This window comes from Apus apus, chromosome Z (genome assembly GCF_020740795.1).
Source record: "Apus apus isolate bApuApu2 chromosome Z, bApuApu2.pri.cur, whole genome shotgun sequence".
NCBI lineage: Eukaryota > Metazoa > Chordata > Aves > Apodiformes > Apodidae > Apus > Apus apus.
Window position 1 is genome coordinate 30,124,043 of NC_067312.1, and position 17,740 is coordinate 30,141,782.

General features: G+C 42.7%; 1 protein-coding gene across 4 annotated transcripts in view; it reads left to right on the forward strand.

Annotated features, from left to right (window-relative positions):
• The window catches only part of LOC127395784 (uncharacterized), a 42,491-nt gene that overhangs the window by 1,593 nt on the left and 23,158 nt on the right, over positions 1 to 17,740 (forward strand). For 2 of the 4 annotated variants that reach the window (XM_051643162.1, XM_051643166.1), the window contains exons 2-3: positions 12,780 to 12,840; positions 15,674 to 15,770. The gene's annotated coding sequence lies outside the window, so the exon portion shown is untranslated. Of the gene's footprint in view, positions 1 to 11,709; positions 11,773 to 12,779; positions 12,841 to 15,673; positions 15,771 to 17,740 lie in introns of those variants that run through there. The other 2 variants (XM_051643164.1, XM_051643165.1) reach the window with 2 other exon arrangements.

Sequence of the window (17,740 nt, forward strand, 5' to 3'; positions counted from 1 at the left end):
CATTAGCTGGGTATAATAAGGCCTTTGCTGACTTAAAAGACATTTTGTTAGACTTATGTGGGGAAGAACAGTTTCCCACATCCACACAACAGTTAATGTGAGCATAGCCACATGCAGGATAATGTTCAGACCTGTGTCATGCCGTACATATCCCATCACCACAGGATAAGCTCAGGTAGCAAACTGTTAGAGGAGCTGGCGGGGAGCTCCCATGTTTTGCTGGCATCTACACCACCTCCATGGCCTTTCCTCTCACTGAAAGTGCAGCAAGAAGTTATATGAATATCATTTTTGTTTTACAGAAATTATGAATAGAGTTGTTTTCTTGTAAGAAAACCCTCCACTAGTTTGAATGACAATGATGGGGCAGCCCTTCCACAGATGGGGTCTTCATGGAGTGAAGACCGATCAGAGGCCCATTTGATGCTGCACTGCTCATGGTTCACAGTGAGATAACAGTTCTCTCTTTCTTTATGGTGTTAACCCTAATAAACTGCATTTGAAATTATGATTTGCAGCATCTGAATGCCCTTCTTACTGGGACCATAATGGACGAACATGTCCTCGTACAAAACAGGTGGAATCCTGTCTTGTCTTTTCTTTGATAACCTATCTCAGGAAGAATGTTCAGCTTGTCTAATTCCCACTCCAAGCTGAAGGTGGAGGCTCAGCATCAGGGGGAGAGAAGTGGTAGAGAGCAACATCAGTAAACATTAAATCAGCTGTAGAGAAAGTGAGGTTGTAGGTAGTGGAAAGCAACCAACCAAGTTACGGTGGGAGTTTCTAGTATAAATTAAATAAAAATAGATCAGACTGGCAGCTCTTTTAGCTGCTTTGTGGCTTTTGCTTGTTTGGCCAGCAACACTTGTTTACTGGTACTTCTGGGTCAATCAGATGGGGAGGTGTGTCCAAGCAGGACTCTTGGGCCTCTTCCCACAGGATACTCAAGCAGTGGCTTCCCTCCTCCCTTCAATGATTGGCCTAATGACATGTAAGGCTATGGTTTTTCACAAGTCTTGAGATCAGGATTAACAAGGATCAGGTCTCCAACAATTTTCAAAATAAGGCTTTTCTTTCTTCAGGAATTTGAATGTCCTTCTCCTGTACTCCAGCCCTGTTGAGATTTGTGTTGCTTGCAACCTCTCTGCTGTGGGACTTGCCAGCAGCCAGATGCTTTGCAAGAAATCTGTTAGCCATGGGAAATGGCAGAGTGAAAGAAAGCTTAGCAAGATTATACAGTTCAGTTGTTTCTGTTGGACCAAACACCTAACCACTGGAGGAGGGGGAGAATGACAAGTCCTGTTGTTCTTGCTTGAGTACTGTAGTACTGCAGCTCTTGTTAGTGAGGTCTCTGCCCTGTGACCCTTGCTGTGCCTCTCCTCCTGGCTAACCTTCTGCTCCTGACACATTATACTGATCTACATCTGCTTCTAGTTGCCCAAAATTAGGTCTGCTCCAAAGGGCTTCATTCTCCCTGAAATACAACTTCACAAGGACTAGAAATGGCAACAGTAAAGTTCATTTGACTTGTGTTAGCTAACCAGTTACCATGTGTCAAGCTGCCTAACAGCTCTTGGTGTACGTGTGTCTTACTATGATTTTTTTGAAGTGGCTGACTTATTAATGAGAGAAAAATAAATTGTATCCTCTGGCTTATTCTGCTTTGTGATGGGGAGAGAGACTAAAATTAACTACAAAGCCAGAATCTGTTTACCACTTTTTTGTATTCCATAAATTTAGGATTTTAGTTCAGTGCTCCTTTGAAAGCATTCTGTAGGTCTCCCCTGCAAGTCGGGGCTGGGATAACATGGATGATTATATTATATGCTGCATATCTAAGTAAATAAGAACAGTTGTTCTCAATGTGTGTTTAGCTTTGAGCTGCACTTTTTTTTTAAGAAAGGCTTGCTTGCCTAGAAGCTCATTTATACTTTCTTCAACAATAGCAAGTGGCTTAATAAAAGTTCTTACTCCTTGCTATACATCTGGCCTTGCCTTGAGGCCACAAGAACTTGTAGTCAGAATTCTGCATACAATTCATACAGTACTATCTTAGAAGTCACAAAATGTCACATCTGTAGGTTTTGGTGTGATGTCATCTGTTGTGCCTTAACCCCAGCCAGCAACTAAGCCTCTCATGACCACTTGCTCACTTCCCTTTGATTGGATGGGGGGAGAATTGGAAGAGTGTTGTGAGCTGATGCCATGGGCTATCGGCTCTCAGGCGCTTCTGCAACTCCCCCCCGCCCCGATATGGAGGGGTTTGTGAATGACCCTGAGGGCTCACACGTGGCATTCGCCTCTCCAGAGGAACGGCCGCTGCGGGACCGTGTTTTAGAGTATTTTAGAATACCCCTCCTCACCACAATCACAAATTGTTACTGAGTCCAATGTTTAGTTTACGAATCAACCGGTTTATTAAGGGTTAATACAAACTGAGGGACTGAGGTTCAGGAGAGGTAGACTAGGTATATATCAGAATCCTGGTTTGAACCAGAGTGAAGCCAATTTTCCTTTTACTGATTTTTTTTTTTCCTTCAGTGAGCTTTCTTTTCACTAGTAGCAGAGTGTTCCAACTAAGACTGATAATGGTGGAATGTTTTTCTAACTGCTGGATCTTCAAGATCACATCTTTACTCTGTCGGCTCAGACAATACAGGGAGATCTATGACCCCCCTGTAGGAGGCTGAGTTAGACAGACAGCAAAGTTGGCCAGAGATATTCCATTCCATATCTCTACGTAAGCTCAGAGGAAGGTCAGAGATCACAGAAGACAACTTCCTTCCTTCTTCTTCCCTTCTCTTCCATCCATGGCCAGTGTCCGGGGAGGACTCTGTCCATCCAGCACTGTCAACCCTTAGGCTCGAGCTCTCCTGACCCCCATCACTCTGTTCTCTCTCCAGCAGCTCCAGGAATTTTTGGGAGAGTGCTGTGGGAGTTGCTGGGGTGGGGGAAGGCGAGGGGCTTTTGCACATATCTGAATATGTTTGTACAGAATTATGTAGATTTTCTTTTATCATTGGTGTTTAATTAGAGCTGTGTAGTTTAGTTTTCAATCCAGCCAAATCTCTCTCTTTTTCTCTCTCTCCTTTTCTACCTGGATGGAAGGGGGAGGGGATCAAGAGCTTTGTTGTTGGACCTGAGTCAAACCATCCACTGTTAACAGTTTTAGTTGGAACACTCTGCTACTAGTTAAAAGAAAGCTTGCTGAAGGAAAAAAAAATAAGTAAAAGGAAAATTGGCTTCATCCTGGCTTAAACCAAGACAATCAGGAAAATAATTCAAAGGTACTATGGTCTTATTAAATGAACAGTCCGAGGGAGAGGTGTGGAATCAATGGAGTAAAAGGGTAGGAGTTGAGCCCGGCAGGAAAGTTAAAGAGAGTGCGTGTGTGTGTGTGCGCGTTCACCCTTCCGTAGCGTGTGGCTCCTGGGATGCGACTTCTTTTCCAGCGGGCAGGGCTCGGCAGCAGGTCCTTGGGAGCGGCTTCCCGGTACCGGGTGCGACCCCCCAGCAGCAGCGGGGGACGCGGCTCCTCCGTGAGCCTCGGCGAGCTCCAGTCCCGGGGCAGAGCGGCAGGCGGACCGGGCAGGCAGCGGCGGGCTCCGGTCCGGTTTGGCTCCGGCTCCGGTGTCAGGCTCGGGCAGCTCCAGCCGGGCAGGATCCCGCCGGGCAGGCTCTGTTGGACAACAGTCCCTCGGGAGCGGGCTGGCTCCCCGCGGAGCGGGAGCGGGCGGCCCCGCCTCGGCTTCTCCGGGCAGCGGTTGCGGGGCCGCCCTCCCTGCCCTCTCGGCTCCTCCGGACAGCGGTGCTGGGGCTGCAGGGGCTTCTGGGGCTGCAGCAGGGTCTCCTCCCGGGCAGGCAGACAGAGCAGAGCCTGCAGAACTTGCCCTCTTTTATAGATCAGAGATCACTGAATGAGGTACCACTGTTCAAATTAGCCAGTTAGCGCTGGCCGGGTACATACACTGTCAGAGGCATCTTTAACCTATTGTTCATTTTTTCTGCCAGTTATCATAACGCTTATGCACTTTTCTTGCTGTGGACTTATCTGGTAGAATAGGGGGACTGTTCCAGTCCGTCCTTGGCTAAATCAGCAAAAAGATGCCACTCTTGCTTTGCTGCCTTGAAAGGCATTTTGTTTAGTCTTACGTGGGGGGAAGTTCCCCAGAAAGGGTAAAAGTGAGGAAACTAGAGGGTTGAAGTAAGGCCAGTTTATTGGGTAAAGCAAAAGCTATGCATGCAAGTAAAGCAAAACAATGGATTCATTCACCACCTCCCATCAGCAGGCAGGTGTTCAGGCATCTCCAGGAAAGCAGGGCTCTATCCCATGTAACAGTTACTTGGGAAGACAAACACCATCCCTCCAAATGTCTCCCCTTCTTTATGCAGCTTTTATTGCCAAGCATGTGATGATATGGTATGGAGTATCCCTTTGGTCAGTTTGGGTCAGCAGTGCTGGCTATGCTCCCTCGGAGCTTCTTGTGCATCTGCACACTAGCCAAGTATGGGAAGTTGAACAGTCCTTGATTTCTCAGCAAAACTAAAAACATCAGTGTTTTTATCAATATTCTTCTCATATCAAATCCCATACTAAATCCAAAACACAATGCTATTCTAGCTCCTAAGAAAATTAGCTCTATCCCAAGTAAAATTAGGATAACATCTCAGCTGTATTCAAGTCTGCCTTCAAAAACAGGTCTTTAAGTCTGTTGTGATGAAAGAAATACATATATCAAGATTACACTCTGGAATTAAATTTACAGTAAAGAATGGGGCCACATATGACAAATCAAAGTAATACCCTTTATTGGGCACTGTGACTTATATATCCAAAATATCTGAAATATTTTTTTCCTAGATATTTAATCAAAGTAATCTGGAAAAATAACTCAGAAATTTGGAATTATGTGGTTATTTTGTGTAAGATGTACTCTGTATATATATACAAGTTCAAACTGCAGTCAGAGAGGCACACAATTAGTACCACAGCCAGCACTGAGCGAGGACATCCTGCAATAACTCGTCCTTGAAGAAGGCAATTAATCAAGAGTTCTAGAGAGTGTCTTTTGTAAATCACCAACTTGGCAGAGAAGACTTGAGGTTTATATGGATAATTGGACCTAAGAATACAGGAAGTGTTAAGGAAGAACCTTGATCAAGAAAATTGACAGCTAACCAGTCTTGGGCAGTGGGAGCTGTAGGAGTTGCGATCTTGTGTCCTCCAGGTTAACTTAGCTCATTATAATGTCATTATAATACTAAAATCATAGCCCTAGGTCGAAAAGACCCCTGTCCAGGTGAAGACCCTTCCCCTGAACATGTGTGATAATAGAAATAGTGATGTAACTGTATTATAATTAGATAAATCCCTAGCTAATCACTGTAAGGAGAATGGGCGTGGAAGCTTACTAACTTTGTAGGTTTGTGTATAAATATGTAATGGGAAATCTCATTTGATGTGCTTGGTTTGTGGGAAGGTACCAAGCACCCAGCATTGTATAAACCTGCAATAAATATGAATGTCTCCTTCCTAACTGCACTCTCTTTGTCTGCTTTTTGGGAGCTACCTTAAAACGGTAACAGCAGGATGAAAGAATAATAATAAAAAAGTACGTGAAATTAATTACACTGGAGAATAGATAATCGTATCTACGCACAATGCATTATTATAACTTCTCTAATGAAAAAATTGTGTTTAACTAATCCTGCAATATGCTATCTATGTACTTTCTCAGTATTGCCACACGAGTGCACTGTTGAATAAAAGCTGTACCCCATTCCTGCTTTAAGTTAAAGGCAGTACTCCATTCCGAAGTAACGAAGATATAACTACTGGAGCAAAAGCAAACAAACTTTAGAAAATACATCACAGGGATAAAAAGGAGTTGTCTTTTACTACATTCAGTATTAACAATAGAAGCTATGACACACATATCAGAAAAAATACTGTTCAGAATAAATAAAGTTGATAAATTTAACACTTCAGTAAGGCTTACTCTAGTTGCTCTCCATAGATCTGAATTTTGTATACAATCCTTGTAAAATATCATTATATAGATTGACATCTTTTCTAAAAATAAAAAATAATTGCCGGTGTGGATCTGCACGATCTTCTCTGAGACAGCATGTTACTCTGAATGAGCCCCTCTGTTTTCATGTTATCACAAAGATGGCAAGAAATGTGTTTTCCACAGTGACTGAGGTGATGTGGAAGAAGTGCAAATATTAAGCACATAAAGATAGAACATGAGGGAGAAATAAGAGATATAATACTACCTATACTGTTCAGAAAGGACAGGGTCATCTTTTAAATCAATAGAGACAACCATCAAACATGCCCAGAATCCTCCATCTCTGATATGATTGTTGGGTGAGGGAACCTTGACAGGTGGTAGAGGTCAAATTCAGGGATCTAAAGTTAAGAAGTTTAGGGTGACCGTGAAAGCCCCCACAACTTCTACAGACATCTGCTGACAAGGTAGATACTTAGTCTCTTTTTGAAACTCCATTTGAATATTATTATTATTTATTTTATAGTGTACCTTAACCTGATACTTTGCCTTTACATTTACTCTCAAACTGAAGTCAGTGTTATTAGATCATGAATGAGCAGCTAGTGGCTACAAGTATTATGGCAAGTAAGATGAAGTGCTAGGCAAACCCTGAAAGTTTTAGCTCCCTGAGCTACTTGTGGCCATTGCCTATATTTAATAACAGATTATATGTCCATTATCTGAGATTTATATGTTATTCTCAGAAAATATTTAAAATACTTTAGAAAAAACTACTCAAAGCCTCTTAAATCCAAAGACCCTGCAGCTCAAGTTGTTGTCATTCTCAAACTTTTCAAGAGGACTACAGCATTTTTGTGCAGGAAGATACCACTGTTCCACCACCCTCAAAGAATCACTTAGGATGGCAGAATTATATGTGTACTAGGACACTGGAAGGTTGTGTCCTAACAGGTCAGAAGCTGCCTGTTTCAGGGTGTGGGATGAAGAAAGAAGCATGATCTCTGCAGTAGCAGTACAGAAAGTGTTTAGGAAAAAGAGTTAAATTATCTGTTTCTTTCAGTGAAGCCCTTAACTTTCTGAACCTTGAAATAATGTTACCTCTTTGCTTCTGGAGCAGTACAGGGAGATCAAAAACAATCTTCCACTGTCAACTGCAGGTTATGCTCCACATATCAGAAAAAAATCTGTTTGTTATGTAACACACAGCCATGCAATGTATAATTTTATTCTTCTGGCAGTATCATAAATGGTGTCTGATTAGCTTACTATTGCCTTAATTCAGCTTTGTTTAGTTCATACATTAATTGTATTTGATTTTTATTAATATGATGTTTAATTAATATGATGTTCCCCTCCTATCACCAGACAGAAGGAGGGAACTCAATGGACAGGGAGGAATGGAAGGAATTCCCTTCTCAGAGAGGCAAGCAAAAACCCTCACAGCCCCCCCCCCCCCCCCTCTCAGTTGCCCTTGAAAAATAGGTGTGAGGCTTTGGAACTTCAGGGCCAGGCAAATGAAGATGGAGAGGAAGATTAATCCAGTGAGTCACCTAGGGCTTCTCACTCACCCCCATGCTTTAGGACTTCTTCAACTAAGAAGAAAAGGAGAGTAATTGTGGTGGGTGACTCCCTTCTGACAGGAGCAGAAGGGCCCATTTGTTGACCAGACGCATCCCACAGGGAAGTCTGCTGCCTCCATGAGGCTCAGATTAGAGATATTAAAAGGAAACTCTCTGAGCTGGTGCAGCCCTCTGACTACTATCCACTGCCAGTTTTTCAGGTTGGCCGTGGTGAAACTGTTACAAGGAGTCCAAGGGCAATGAAGAGAGACTTCAGGGCCCTGGGACAGCTGGTTACGGGGTCTGGAGGACAAGTAGTGTTTGCCTTCATTCCTGCTGCAAGAAAAGATGAAGACATGAACAGGAGTCTGAAGATCAATGCATGGCTGTGTGACTGGTGCCATAGGCAGGGCTTTGGGTTTTTCACGGGCTGCTATACAAGACATCTGGCCTGCTGGTGGCAGGTGGGATGCACCTGTCCCAGAGGGGCAAAAGGCTGTTGGCTCAGGCATTAGCAGGGCTCATTGACAGGGCTTTAAACTAGATATGAAGGGGGAAGGGGAGATAACTGGGCCTGTTAGGAACAAACCCAAGAGAAACGTGCCAGGGGTTGAAGGATGGTGAACTAGTGAGGATTCTCAGTCTGTTGTTTCATTTGAGAGAAAGGATAGATGTTTAGAAATCATGGAAGTGCCTGAGAAGGATCTGGTAGGAAATGGAACCCACAGTGGAAAAAAGGTGTTGGAATCATTAGCTCATCTGAAGTGCATCTATACCAATGCACGCAGTATGAGCAACAAACAAGGGGAGCTTGAAGCCATGATAGACCAGGAAAACTATGACATAGTGGCTATCACAGAAACGTGATGGATTGTATCACATGACTGGAGTGCCACAATCGATGGCTGCAAGCTCTTCAGGACGGATAGGAAGGGAAGGAGAGGGGGTGGAGTGGCCCTGTATGTTAGAGAATGTTATGAGAGCTTGGAAATCAAGCATAGTCATGATGAGGCTGAGAGTGTTTGGATTAGGTTAAGGGCCAATAAAGCTGATATCACTGTGGAAGTCTGCTACAGACCTCCCAGCCAAAGCAGTGGGGTGGATGAAGCTTTCTATAAGCAGTTGGGAGAAATCTCCCAGTCAATTTTTGTTGTTCTTGTGGGGGACTTTAACCTTGCAGACATCTGCTGGGAATACAGTACAGCAGAGAGGGAACATTACAAGAGGCTTCTGGAATGTTTGGAAGATAACTTCCTCACACAGTTGATAAGTGAGCTGACCAGGGAGGGTGCCCTCCTGGACCTGCTTCTTGTGAACAAGGAAGATCTTGTGGGGGAAGTAAAAGTTGGAGGCTGTCTAGGGCACAGGGATCATGAGATGATTGAGTTTTTGATCCCTGAAGAAACAAGGAGAGGGGTTAGTAAAACTGCCATCTTAGACTTCCAGAGGGCAAACTTTGACGTGCTCAGAAGATGGATTGACAAAGTCCCTTGGGAGGCTGCCTTGAAGGGTAGAGGAGTCCAGGAAGGCTGGACATACTTCAAGAAAGAACTTTTAAAGGCACAGGAGCAGGCTGTCCCTGTGTGCTGGAAAACCAGTAAGCAGGGTAGGAGACCAGCCTGGCTAAATAGGGACCTTTGGCTGGACCTTAAGAACAAAAGCAGAGTCTATGACCTTTGGAAGAGGGGACAGGTCACTCATGAAGTCTATAAAGATGAAGTGAACCTATGCAGGGTGAAAATTAGGAGAGCCAAAGCACAGCTAGGACTCAAACTAGCTACAGCTGTTAGGGATAAAAAAAATGTTTCTATAAGTTCATTAACAACAAAAGGAGGAATAGGGAAAATCTCCATCCTTTATTGCATGCAAAAGGAACCTTAGTAACAAAGGATGAGGAAAAGGCTGAGGTGCTCAACACCTACTTTGCTTCAGTCTTTAGCAGTGGAACTAGCTGTTCCATGGATACTCAGCTACATGAGCTAGGAGACAGGGAGGGGATGCAGAATGAGGTCATCACAATTAAGGAGGAAGTGGTCAGAGATCTACTACACCACTTAGATGCACACAAGTCTATGGGACCAGAAGGGGTTACATCCAAGGGTGATGAAAGAGTTGGCAGACGTGATTGCCAAGACACTTTCCATTATTTACCTGAAGCCCTGGCTAACTGGGGAGGTCCCAACGGACTGGAGGGTAGCAAATGTAACACCCATCTTTAAGAAAGGCAGAAAGGAGGATCCGGGGAACTACAGACCTGTCAGTCTGACTCAGGACCAGGGAAGGTCATGGAGCAGATCATCTTGAGTGTTTTTAGAAGACATATAGAGGATAACCAGGGGATCAGGCCCAGTCAGCATGGGTTTGTGAAAAGAAGGTCCTGCTGGATGAACCTGATCTCTTTCTATGTCAAGATGGCCCACCTGCTCAATGAGGGAAAGGCTGGGGATGTTGTCTACCTGGACTTCCATAAAGCCTTTGACACTGTCTTCCACTGCAGTCTGATGAAAAAATCTGGCTGCTCATGGCTTGGGAGAGCATGCTCTCTTCTGGGTAAAGCACTGGCTGGATGGCTGGGAGCAGAGAGTGGTGGTAAATGGAGTTAAATCTAGCTGGTGGCTGGTCACAAGTGTTGCTCCTCAGGGCTCAGTGTTGGGACCACTAATTTTTAACAACTTTATCAGTGATCTTGATGAGAAGATAGAATGCATGCTCAGTAAGTTTGCAGACAACATCAAGTTGGGAGGGAGTGTTGATCTGCCCAATGGCAGGGAGGCTCTACAAAGACTTGGACAGACTAGATTGATGGGCCAAGGTCAATTGAATGAAGTTCAACAAGGCCCAGTGCCAGGTCCTGCACTCAGGCCACAACAACCCCATGCAGCGCTACAGGCTTAGGGAAGAGTGGCTGGAAAGTGTCTGGCAGAAAAGGACCTAGGGGTTCTGATTTATAGGCACTGAATATGAGCCAGCAGTGTGCCCAGGTGGCCAAGATGGCCCATGGCATCCTGGTCTGTATTAGGAATACTGTGGCAAGCTGCACCAGGGGAGGTTTAGACTAAACATTAGGAAGAACTTTGTCACTGAAAGGGTTTTCATGCATTGGAACAGGCTGCCCAGGGAGGTGGTTGAGTCACCATCCCTGAATGTGTTTAAAATTCATCTAGATGTGGCACTTGGGAATATGACTTAGTGCTGGGCTTGGTAGAGTAGGGTTAACAGTTGGACTCAGTAGTCTTAAAGGTTTTTTCCAACCTAAGTGATTCTATGATTCTGTGATAAAAGGTGGCATATAATGGCTGCACATTGAGGTGGTTATGAATATATGCAACTGGTCTTTACACACTGGCTGTAAACTTTAGTAATGTGTGAATAAAATAAAAGTAGCATGTTCTGAACCCTCCAATTAATAAAGAGACAAAATCATCAGTTAGAAGGCAGATCATGCATTGTGCTTCTGCATGTGAATTATCTGGATTTAGAAAATGGAGGGCTTGTGCCTCTGAAAAGGAGAGCTTGCTGCAAAAAGAAGGGTACCTGAATAGAAGTGGTCTCAGTAAGAGGCAAGGGGCTCAGAAAGAGAAAGATAAAATCCTGGCTGAAGGAAAGATCCTGGAAATCAGAGACCTGTGTGGAGATGAATGCTGTGGGATTCCCAGTAGTTTTGGCCAGTAACACCCAAGACTGGAGGCTGCAGAAGGTGGCACAGGAGGAACCAACATGATTTTCTGCCTGACCATTCCAAGATCAGCAGGGATCTTCCTGCAGTGGAATCAAGTTGAGACCTAGGAAAGCGACAAAAATGAGTAATTGTGCCAGATAATTGGGTAAGGTAAAAGCTCTAATTTATTTTATTCTGATATAAACTACAGTGTTCAGATCCACTGTGGGTTGTCATTTGCTCTGTTACACCCAGACAGATGGACAGCCAGTACGTACAGGCTGATGACTCAGGCTTTAACCAAAGAGAAAGGATAATTATTGAGATCAGGTTATAGTTTTTCATTCAACAGTGTATGCCAGGCTGTCCACTACTCAGCTGCTGATATTCACAAAACTTGGAAGAATGTGTATTTATTTCAGCTAAGCTTCCTCTTTCCATGTCCTCACCAAATTTGGTCAAAGTTATCCAGCAGTTTCAAGAGTGGTTGGAAATGACAGACACAATTGCATATGCTTCAGTTCCTTAGAAAATCAGGGTAAGTGTAACTTGGTAATTTCCAATATTGTACATTTTTACTCTTCTGTCTATAGTTGTGCAACACAAGGAATGCAACCACAAAATTGCTTCATACACACTTAAGATTTATTTATGTTGAAGATTTTGCAATTATACTATACTGTGTCTAATTGCAGATCTGAAAATTGTTTTTCATTGTACAGTAATTATAGAATTGGCAGTCATTTCCCTTTCCTATTGCTGAGGAGTGGAGAAAGATTTTGAGAGAGGCTAGATATGGACATTAAAAGTACTCAGAGAGGCATTGTTTAGATTACTAAAACATTTGCTCCGTTCACTGCCCACTGTTCCTTTATAATCATTAACTGCAAAAACCGTGTTCTACAGTATCTGAGAAGACATAGTCACCCATACATGAATGTCTGCTTCTGAAAGGGAAGAAGAGAACTCTTTTGAATATTGTCCTGGTTTGAGAGGTCCAGGATGAAAATTGCCCACAGCTGTACTAACCTGAGGGCACCCAGGACCTCCCAGCAGCTGCCAGGCTGTGGCAGTGACAGTGACAGTGGGGGGAGCAGCTGAGGCTCATAAGGAGGAGAGTGTGGGTTGGGTGACCCACATGGACCAATCACAGTGCTGCTGCCTGTGGTGCTCAGCATAAAATGGCTCCTCAGCAAACCCTCTTCTGCTCCCTGTGCTGTTGCTGGTGTTCCTGAACCACCACCATGGAAGAACATTGTTAATCAAGACAGGTCACCTTCCCCTGCCTTCCCCAAGCTTGGCTGTTCAAAGGCTTTTGTGGATTGTCACTGGGACTCTGGACTCAGGTACCCCCACATGTTGCCAAGTCCTGTTTGGGACCTTTTTGGGTGGGAAATAAATACCAACTCAGGAGTGTGGGTTCCATATTTATGTATTTGTATATATTTGTGCTACAATTTATTATTTCACTAACGGTATTCTAGATTTTTTTTTTTCTAACCATGAAATTTCTCTCCCTTATTCCCATTTATTATCTTCCCCCAGGGAGGTACTGGGGGAGTAGCAGAGAGCCTTTGTCACCCTGTTATTGGCTAAAACCATGATGGTATGTTCACATTATCAACAAATTTACAGTATGCATTGTATGTCACTGTGCCTGGTCACTTGTGTCAAATAAAAGCTGTGGCAGTGCTTAGTCATCTTACACATTGAACATGTATAAGATAACACTTGTATCTTACTGTACTGGTCAGTCAATGAAGAATAATGGAAAGACTGGGCAACACTTGAAAAGCATATATTAAAAGGAGGATCTGTATTTCTGAATAACGAAAAATACTGGTGTGTGTTCTGGAGTGATTAAAAATAATTGTAGGAATCCATCACTAGAATTTGGTCACAATGTGACAGTTTTCAGTCTTATCCAACCACATCTCTTCTGTACATCTGTTTTGACCCTACATTCAAGGAAAAACCTCAATTATTTCCAAATGGGAGATTTAGAAAAGTTGGAGTACAATAATGAATCAATATAAATAGCTGGGTTTTTTCTTAATATTAATTTCACAGAATCACAAAGGTGAGGTTGAAACTGACCTCTGGAGGTCTGTTGCCTCCATGCTTAAAGCAGGGCCAACTAGAAGGGCCTGATCTGGGCCTTGTTCAGTTGTTTTTTGAGTATCTTCACAGATGGAGATGCCAAAACCTCTCCAGACAAACTCTTCCAGATCTGTCAAGCTGCTTTCCAGTCAGTCATCCCCAAGATTATGCTGGTGTGGGGTATCATTCCTTCCCAGGTGCAGCATTTTGTATTTCCCTTTGTGAACTTCATTGAGTTCCTGTCAGCCCTTTCATTTATCCAGTTTGTCAAAGTCCTGAGTGGCAGAATCTGTTGTTAACCATCCCATGTATCAACCGCTCCTCCTAAATCAGCACTGTTTGCAAACTTCCTGAGGGAGGACTCTGCCCCATTATCATTAAGGAAGATCTTTAAAAGTTCTAGTCCCTGTATCAACCCTGAGGTACACCGTGAGTGACTGGCCTCTGCCGTGGGCTTCATGCTATGGATTACAATTCTCTAAGCCTGGCAATAGTTTTGTCCAAAATCTTACTAAAGTCAAGATAAAAATGTTCCACTGGTTTCCTGTTGTCAGGTTGGTCAAGCATGAGTCACTCTTCATGTATGCATGCTGACTGCTTTCAACCACCTTCTTGTCCTTTGTACAGTGTAGAAGTGATTTCTAGTGTTACTTGTTTCATCTTCTCTGGGATCAAGGTGAGTACGACTGGTCAGTGCTCCCCGTGATCCTTCTTCCCATCTTGCTTCGAAACAGGAGGGGTCTTTGCTGTCTTCCAGTTCTCAGGAAACTATCCCAATTGCCATGACTTTCAGAGTGGCCTCACAATAACATTGCCCAGTGCCTTCAGCACTTAGGAGTGCATGGCGTTAAGTCCAAAGCTTGTTTACATCCAGTTTGTTTAAAAGTTCTCCAACTGGATCCTCTTATCCTTGAGGATAAGATCTCATTGTGCCTCATTGAAAATCTCCATTGAATCAAGACAACTAAAGAAAAATACAAGAACTGATCTCTTTTTAAAGGTGCAGCATGGCCACCCTTTGTGTAACTTTTAATATGAAAATGTAAATTTCTGGAATGTCCCTTAGTGAGACTCACTCTCTTTTGAAGTAAACTCTACTCCCCTTTGGAGCAAAAGGGCTAAAGGCAAAGTTCATGTGACTCAATTTTGCATGTAAGAAAGAGAAGCTACTGTATTCCAAAGAAACAGCCTATCAACCTCCAGGATTTCCCCTATATCATAGAATCATAGAATCCTAGGGGTTGGAAGGGACCTCGAAAGATCATCTAGTCCAAGCCCCCTGCCAGAGCAGGGTCACCTAGAGTACATCACATAGGAAGGCGTCCAGGTGGGTTTTGAATGTCTCCAGAGAAGGAGACTCCACAACCTCTCTGGGCAGCCTGTTCCAGTGCTCTGTCACTCTCACAGTAAAAATTTTTTTTCTGATATTCACCTTAAACCTCCTATGCTCCAATTTGTATCCATTACTCCTTGTCCTATCACTGGTCATCACTGAAAAAAGCTTAACTCCATCTTCTTGACACTCACCCTTTACGTATTTGTAAACATGGATGAGGTCACGCCTCAGTCTCCTTTTCTCCAAACTAAAAAGACCCAGCTCTCTCAGCCTTTCCTCGTAAGGGAGATGTTCCACTCCCTTAATCATCTTTGTGGCAATAAAAGCATATGGCTTATAACACCACTGGGTATTGCAGCTATGATAAGTGGATCACTTTTGCTGAACCCCTTCTGTAGGGCTGTGCGTCCTCAAGTGAGTTGAAACAGCACATCTTTTGTGATCTCAAGCTCAACAGATGTCATCCTTCTGTTATTCCTGGCAGCAGCAAACCATAACAAGTAAAAAACAATTGCAGTAACATTCAGTGTAGGCTTTGATAAATATATTTAAAAACAGTACAATGATACCAAAGCAGAAATATCTTCCATTTATACAGCACGTTTTTTCACTGTTGTATGTTTTTAAGAACAGAGGCTGCTCAAAAAATGGTAGACTTTGAGCATAGGCATTACTAAGTCATTAGTAGGCTTAAATAAGTCCCTGCTGCTTTGAATAGCAGAAAGCTTCACTGTACACTAGAACATAATTAGTTAATGACAGTTTGGATGTACTGGAAACAATAGATAGGCTACAGTGGCCTCAGCTTAGTCCTATAAATGTATTTGGCATGTCATGCAAACAGGATGTGAAGGAAGATAAAATGGACTGTTACATGCTTTTGTTAAAATGTTCTCAGAATATTAAATAGCCCTACAGTTTCCAAGAAAAAAAGTATTGATAGATTACCATGTCAGCTTTTTTCAGTAAGATGCTAAATATATTTGTATCTTCATACCTTTAGGGGAGAAAGACTTCAACGTGAAGAAGCAGATGAACTTCTCAAACAAAAATTACTATATGTTCTGGTGTAATGAAAATATAACCTGCATTCCCTAAGAGTAAGTAACTGAATATTAGAATAGAAATTCTGTATTCAAAACTAGGGCAAGTATTTTTGACCTGACATCTCCAAAATCTGAAAATCCTCTCTTTCATGTCTGTTTCATTTTTTTCCATCACTTCCATGGAAAAGGTTTTTGGTTCTGGTTTGGCTTCTTTTTTTGTTGGGTTTTTCTTCCACTGAAAAGCCTTTCTTAAGAATACTAATGTTGGTTACCAGACTTTTCCCCAGTGTAAATCTGGCAATAGACTAGAGTCAGAATTAGAAATAATCTGTTTTCTGGTACGGGACATAGGCTATGTTTCAGTTTTCTTCCAGCTTGCAAGATTTTGAATTAGGTCTCCTGCAAATTCTTTGCAAACTAGCTGATAAGACATAGTTGCTGATATTCACTGTATGCTCAATATTATTCATGCAATAGCATGCAGCAACAGGAACTTTTTTCCTTCTCATTACTGCAAATATTACTGCAAATATTGACTTTTTGCAGATGAATTTCCTTTTACCTTGAAATACCAAAACAAACCTAACCAGTTTTAGGCAGTTGTTTTCCTTGTTACTTTCCATGCCAATAATTATACTGACATTAATTTTATAGTAATTTTGATGACATTTTTCTCAATATGACTGTTTTCTAAAGCCTATTTCCTTTCAAGATAATTTAATAAGAGATAAGAACTTGAATTAGAAGAAAAATTTGAAGATATGTCCAGTGATGGATTTGACCTACTGCTGTAACTGCAGGGATGTGGGGTCTGCAGCTGATGAAATATTTTTACTCTAATGGTGAAAGCAGGAAAAAAAAATTATTAGATAGATAGATAGATAGATAGATAGATAGATAGATAGATAGATAGATAGATAAAAACCCACCCACAAAAAAACCCCTAAACCACAACCAAGAAAGAAGAGTGAGAGACAGAGGGACAGAAAGGGAAAGGGAGACAGGGGCCAAGATGGAGAGAGAAAGGGAGATGTACGTGGAGGACAGGGAAGGAGGGAGAGACAGAAAGAGTGGACGCTTGCCAGTGGCCAGCCAGGGAGAGAAGTGTGCAGGGCTGCCCAGATGAGTGTCCTCCCCTGATTCCCTTCCAGTGGAGCTGGTGGTCCCTCAGTAGTATTTTTCCCATAATACCTTGGTATTTTTCAACAGAACCTGCACAAGCTCCCCATTGGTTATTCCTGCTGTCAATGCTGTCATTGCTGATAGGAGCATGGGTTGATCAGGGAAGGTGATGCATGGTGTGCTCATTGCTGAGCTTTCTACCAATGCTAAACTTTGGGATACTTAAACTAATACCTCTGTTTATTGTTGAAGACTACTACTGATCTGGAAAGCCTCTTCAGATGCAGAAATGCTCGATACATAGTAAATTACAGTCTAAGGAACAACAATGTTTAAAATAAAAGGCTAATATGAAAGGCTGGCTGCAAAGTGGATGCATCCTCGGTATATACAGACCTTAACCTACCCAGATTGTCTCAATTACACTTAGTTTAAGGTTGTTACTTTTGGGGCTGCTGATGGCCTATGTTATAATTTAGCTATTCTACCTATTGTTGGGTAGTGTATTATAATGTTTAGACAGCTGGTAATTTAAAATTAAAAATTGGTTTGTGCTGGGGCTGTAGCAACCACAAACATTTAAACCTGGAATTTTACCTCATGACCCAGGAACAGGTACAGCTTGTGATGACAGACCATGTGACATGCCATCTGCATCTTGCAACCTAGATCAATCTGTTCCTTATCAAAAAATGCAGCTGCTGCAGAGGCATTAGATATTGACCCTTATGTAGCCTCTGAAGAACTGTGTTAGGAAAAAAAACCAAAATGTTTTTTTGCTGTGTCATACCTTTTTCATTGCATTTGTCCTATACTGAAATGACAGTCTTAGGTCATGACATCAAGGGTCCTTCACACATTTTTCAGTCTCCTTGAATAATAGCCAGAAACTTGAGATTTCA